General features: G+C 40.7%; 1 pseudogene; it reads right to left on the bottom strand.

Moving 5' to 3' along the window:
• Nucleotides 1-5655: 5655 nt before the first annotated feature.
• Nucleotides 5656-6488, bottom strand: LOC111160864 (annotated as a pseudogene).
• Nucleotides 6489-6917: the final 429 nt, after the last annotated feature.

Here is a 6917-nt window from a genome sequence, read left to right as displayed (position 1 = left end):
CTATCACTCTTCACAGATGATATGATACTATATGTGGAAAACCAAAAGACTCCACTCCAAAACTGCTAGAACTTGTACAGGAATTCAGCAAAGTGTCAGGATATAAAATCAATGCACAGAAATCAGTTGCATATCTCTACACCAACAACAAGACAGAAGAAAGAGAAATGAAGGAGTCCATCCCATTTACAATTGCACCCAAAACTATAAGATACCTAGTAGTAAACCTAACCAGAGAGGCTAAGAATCTATACTCAGAAAACTCTAAAGTACTCATGAATGAAATTGAGGAAGACACAAAGAAATGGAAAAATGTTCCATGCTTCTGGATTGGAAGAATAAATATTGTGAAAATGTCTATGCTACCTCAAGCAATCTACACATTTAATGCAATTCCTATCAAAGTACCATCCATTTTTTTTCAAAGAAATGGAACAAATAATCCTAAAATTTATATGGAACCAGAAAAGATCTCGAATAGCCGAAGGAATATTGAAAAAGAAAGCCAAAGTTGGTGGCATCACAATTCCGGACGTCAAGCTCTATTACAAAGCTGTCATCATCAAGACAGCATGGTACTGGCACAGAAACAGACACATAGATCAATGGAACAGAATAGAGAGCCCAGAAATAGAGCCTCAACTCTATGGTCAACTAATCTTTGACAATGCAGGAAAGAATGTCCAATGAAAAAAAGACAGTTTCTTCAATAAATGGTGTTGGGAAAATTGGACAGCCACATGCAGAAAAATGAAATTGGACCATTTCCTTACACCACACACGAAAATAGACTCAAAATGGATGAAGGACCTCAATGTGAGAAAGGAATCCATCAAAATCCTTGAGGAGAACACAGGCAGCAACCTCTTCGACTTCAGCCGCAGCAACTTCTTCCTAGGAACATCGCCAAAGGCAAGGGAAGCAAGGGCAAAAATGAACTATTGGGATTTCATCAAGATCAAAAGCTTTTGCATAGCAAAGGAAACAGTTAACAGAACTAAAAGACAACTGACAGAATGGGAGAAGATATTAGCAAATGACATATCAGTTAAAGGGCTAGTATTCAAAATCTATAAAGAGCTTAGCAAACTCAACACCCAAAGAACAAATTATCCAATCAAGAAATGGGCAGAGGACATGAACAGATATTTCTGCAAAGAAGACATCCAGATGGCCAACAGACACATGAAAAAGTGCTCCATATCACTCGGCATCAGGGAAATACAAATCAAAACCACAATGAGATATCACCTCACACCAGTTAGAATGGCTAAAATTAACAAGTCAGGAAATGACAGATGCTGGCGAGGATGCGGAGAAAGGGGAACCCTCTTACACTGCTGGTGGGAATGCAAGCTGGTGCAGCCACTCTGGAAAACAGCATGGAGGTTCCTCAAAAAACTGAAAATAGAGCTACCCTATGACCCAGCAATTGCACTGCTTGGTGTATAGCCTAAAGATACAAACATGGTGCTCCGAAGGAGCATGTGCACCCGAATGTTTTTGGCAGCAATGTCCACAATAGCCAAAGTATGGAAAGAACCTAGATGTCCATCCACAGATGAATGGATAAAGAAGAAGTGGTATATATACAGAATGGAATACTATGTAGCCATCAAAAGAAATGAAATCTTGCCATTTGCAACGACGTGGATGGAACTAGAGGGTATCATGCTTAGCGAAATAAGTCAATCAGAGAAAGATAACTATCATATGATCTCCCTGATATGAGGGAGAGGAGATGCAACATGGGGGCTTAAGGGGGTAGAAGAGTAAATGAAACAAGATGGGATTGGGAGGGAGACAAACCATAAGTGACTCTTAATCTCACAAAACAGAGGGTTGATGGGGGGAGGGGGGTTGGGGGCCTGGGGTTATGGACATTGGGGAGGGTATGTGCTATGGTGAGTGCTGTGAAGTGTGTAAACCTGGCGATTCACAGACCTGTACCCCTGGGGATAAAAATATATGTTTAAAAAAAAATTAAATTAAAAAAAACACAAAAAACCACAGTGAGATACCACCTGACACCAGTCAGAATGGCTAAAATTAACCAGTCAGGAAACAAAAGGTATTTGCAAGGATGCAGAGAAAGGGGAACCCTCCCACACTATTTGTGGAATGCAAACTGGGAAGCCACTCTGGAAAACAGTATGCAGGTTCCTCGAAAAGTTGAAAATAGATCTACCCTATGACCCAGCAATTCCACTACTGATAAGATACGCACGTAGTGATTTGAAGGGGCAAGTGCACCTGAATGTGTATAGCAGCAATTTCCACAATAGCCAAACTATTGGAAGAGCTTAGATGTCCATCAACAGAGGAATCTATAAAGAATATGTGGTGTATATATATACTATGGAATATTATGCAGCCCTCAAAAAAACCCATAAACTCTTGCCATATGCAATGACGTGAATGGAACTAGAAGGTATTACACTAAGTGAAATAAGTCAATCAGAGAAAGACAATTATCATATTATCTCACTGATATGAAGAATTAGATAAGATAGAGGATTGTAAGTGAAGGGAAGGAAAAATGGAACAAGACAGACCCAGAGACAGAGACAAACCATAAGAAACTCTTAATCTCAGGAAACAAACTGAGGGTTGCTAGAATGAAGGGGGGAGGGTTGCAGGATGGGGTCACTGGATGATGGACATTGTGAAGGGTATGTGCTATGGTGAGCGCTGTTAATTGTTAGGAATGATGAATCACAGACCTGTACCCCTGAAACAAATAATACATTATATGTTAACTAAAAAAGAAAGTAATCAAATATCATGATCTGTGGGGGAAAAGACACCAACATCACACTACTAAGGCAATTCAGTTGGGACACAGGAAAAGATGAGCTCAAGTTCAATCCTAAAAGACAATGATGAGATTTTAAGATATTGGAAGCTCTAAATATCTTTATTTGATTTGCAATTGCCATGTTGTGTCTACTTTCCATTTTTGGAAAGGTTGGTTTGTTTGTTTATTTATTTGAAAGAGAGAGAGAGAGAGTACATATGAACAGGGGAAGGAGCAGAGGGAGAGGGACAAGCAGACTACATGCTGAGCTCAGAACATGATATGGGACTCATTCCGGGCCCTCAAGATCATGACCTGAACTGAAATTAAGAGTCTGTAGCTCAATTCACTAAGACATCTACACACCCCTTCATTTTTTATTATACTAAATGTACTACATGAAATGTGCTCAACTAAATGTACCAAACTAAAATCAGACTTTTTAGCTTTTGCATTTTAAATTTTAAGATACTTTGTCTCGTGCTACCCATGCAATACAAATATAATTATTTTAGCAATGGACCATGTGACTGAATTTGCTTAAAATGGAAATATCAATTTCATTGGAAAATTTCCCAATTACATCATGATCTTGGAACTATAATTTCAGAACTCAATTTACATGCAAATACATTTAGAGATTGGTCTCTTCCAAACTATTGCCTCTGGTAGATATTGTCTTCTTTCCATACTGACATATATATAACTCAAAATAATCTCTGTTTTACATGAATATTCTCCTGTGAATATTAAAAACTATTCTTAAGCAGTGAATAGAAAATAAGTTATATGCTCTCAAAATTAAAATAATCAACCAACTATAAATGGTTAATGTATCTTAACAATTAAGATGAAAGACAGTGTCACCGATTTTGCTGACAGAAGAAACATTATATTAGGCCTAGAGAGAGAAGAGGAAGTTTGAACTGGTATTGCAACACCAAAGGACAGAATAAGTAGAAATGCAGAGAGAAAATAGCCTGTTAAGTTTGGGTGATTTAGAAGAAATCTTGTGACAGCATGTTAAACTCAGATGGGTAAGGACCAAAGTGAAACCCAAGCTAGGCTGTTGTCCGTGATTTGTCTGTAGGGAAAAGCACAGACTCCCGGCATATTAAGAACAGAAATAAGAAAAAGAAAAAAGAAAATTCCTAAATGTGCTCAGAAATCAAATCTAAGGACTGGGGGAATTGTTATACCAAACACTTTTTTCTATTCTGCCAGATAAGAGCAATTTAAAGGATCCAGTTCAAGGAAGGAAAGGATTAAAAGTATACAAATTATTCTTTCTACTTCATCATAAAAGTAGTCTCCTCTTTCTGGATTTTGTTTCGGACATTTCATTCTAATACTGAAGTACCTATTATACATTTTGATAGGTCATCAATAATTTGAACAAAGAAAATCGTAACTACATTTTAAAGTACTCCAGTGATGCTCAAGAGACCTGTGGTTTGCAAGAGAGCATCGGGCTTTTGTTTTGTTGTTTTGTTTTTTTTTTAATGTTCAGTTAGCCACTGTATACTACATCATTAGTTTTTGATGTAGTGTTCAGTGATTCATTATTTGCACGTAACACCCAGTGTTCATCACAACATGTGCCCTCCTTAATACCCATCACCTGATTAGCCCATCCTCCCATCCCCCTCCCTTCTGTAACCTTCAGTTTGTTTTTAGGAGTCCAGGGTCTCTCATGGTTTGTCTCCCCCTCTGATTTCTTCTTACTGATGAATTTTAATTAGTTCAAGTAACAGTTATTGACAAATCTATGTAGAAGTTATTGGTCTCTTTTCCTAGAGGTGCTGCAAAGGTCTACTCTGTGGGATTTTCATTATACTGTGGTAGAAAAGCATGAAAAAATAACCAAAAAATACAAATAAATTAATTTCAAAAACTAATTAAGGAAACCAGCCAGTTTTGTGATAGAAAATGATGGGGATAGAGTAGTGGTCCATTCGGCAGGATGATCACAGAGGGCCTAGAGAGATATATTTTCTAAGAACTGAATTAAGGGGAGGCAGATGAATGATAACCAGAGGAACTGCCTTACTCTTCAGTGGGGACCACAAATTCAAAACTTAAAAAGGGAAAGAGCTAGGATCTTATGTGTTAATTTGCTGTTGAATCCCCAGTACCTGGAAAATATGGAGTACATGTTAAGTGTGAAGTTAATAAATGATGATATCTTTTTTACATTTGGAAAGATTAATTTAGGAAGCTGGAAGTCATAGATGAATCTTCTGCTTCTTTGAGTTTTGTTATAGTTGGTATTTCCCTGATATACTGGGGGTATTTTGCAAAATAATAAATTTATTACATATGATGAGCAGATAATTGTTGCTGATATATTATTCTTTCAAAGTTCATGGAAAATTTCAATATAAAATACAATTTTATACACCATATAATCACAGGGTCCTTGAGGATCTCCACACATTTTTTTGTGCTGGTTGACTTTCAGCTGGGAGACCTGGTCCCAGTCTTGACCCTGTGGGAGGTTAAGTTTGCCACTCAAGGTGGCTGGACTTTTTCCAGCCGTAAGGATGAGATTCTACTTCCGAGATGAGTGGCCTTCTCTAAAGGGACAGAGAAAGCCCCCTGAAAGCAGGAAGGAGAGGAGACAGGACAGAGGGGCCTGGGGCTGAACCGGGGTTCTCTGGGGGCAGGACTGTCCTACAACAGCAGTGGGGAACTCTGAAGAAAGACTGAAAAGAGGGGTCCTAGCAGAACCCACAAAGGGGTCCTCGAGTATCCAGGATGCCAGGGAGGTACTTGTCCTAGGTTAATGAAAAGTCCTGGCCAATGGTCCCCAGTCCTGGAAGTCACCCATCAGGTGGTAGTGCAAGGACAGCCTTCGACTAAGAGAGCTGGGCCTTCATGACCACACTGTAGTTGGTCACACAGGCTCCATAGTGACCAGCCCAGAACTGCATGTCCTGGCCCCAGAGTTGGAAAGACACAGAGCGGACATCCATTCTGATGTTGGAGAAAATGTGGGTGATCTGAAAGCAGGCATTATTGTTCTATTGGGTGGGAATGGGCACAGAAGAGACTTTATCCAGCACAGTCTGGCTGGAATCTAGAAGTTGGACAAGGAGTCGATACATACAGCCACTGTCGAGTGTTCCTTTCGAGCTTCCCACCAGTCAGAGACACCAATCTCAGTCTTGCCACTATCTAGCAGTTCTGGCCACAACCCTCCTACTCCAGGTCCAACACCTGTTTTTTGCGACACCAGCCCAAGGAAGACATGAAACAGGTCTACGAGGGGGCCCGTGGCACCATTCACCTGTTACCTCCACCACCCAGCAGGCCCCCATATGCTGCACAATCCATTTCCAAAGGCTTTCCTGGCCGTAGGAGTTGTGGATGAGGTTACATCCCAATGGGCTATACTGACAGAAGCGGCCCAGGAGGCAGGGCCTGCCATCGCAGGCGGGGGTTGCGGGGGGAGGGGGACAGGCAGCTGAGGGCAAGCAGCAGCAGGACACCATGGTCCCGGGCCAGGATGAGCAGCCACAGGGCCTGCCATCCACCAGGGCACCTCAGCCTAGGCATACTCTGCAGTAGCAACTCAGCAGTATGCACAGGCCACATGGTTCAGCACCAGCAGGAGCAGCTCCAATGGCAGTTGGCTCAGGTCCAGCACCTCCTTGGGTTTGGGGTTTGGCACCAAGTCGGGGGTGGGCATGCCTCAGGAGGCCAAGACTCCCACGGTCACCCACCCAGCCTGCACCAGGCCTGTCGCTGACTTGGATCAGAGTCAGGGCTCCTCGCTATAGCACTCTCTTTTCTACATAACATACTGTTTATTAATTTGATTGATCAAAGTGTTCTCAAACCTACAAGCAGCTTTGTCTTGTTGATTTCCATTAAATATGACAATTAATTACTAATTCCATAATAGGCAATGTGAAAAAATTTTCCTTGAACTCTGAGTGGACACAAAAGTGCTGAGGGCTTCACGTAAGAAGATGGAAACATGGAAATAAACATTCATGTAGGGAAAAAAAAAACGAACATGGGAAAGACCTTTTACATAGCCTAAGAGCAATATTTATTTAAATGCACACGTTGAATATTTTTACCACCTAGGTTTTTGTTCGAACAAATTTGTAAT

The sequence above is a fragment of the Enhydra lutris genome, unplaced genomic scaffold (genome assembly GCF_002288905.1).
Source record: "Enhydra lutris kenyoni isolate GAN:26980312 unplaced genomic scaffold, ASM228890v2 scaffoldscaffold78, whole genome shotgun sequence".
Lineage (NCBI taxonomy): Eukaryota > Metazoa > Chordata > Mammalia > Carnivora > Mustelidae > Enhydra > Enhydra lutris.
This window is presented reverse-complemented; position numbering and strand designations above follow the sequence as displayed.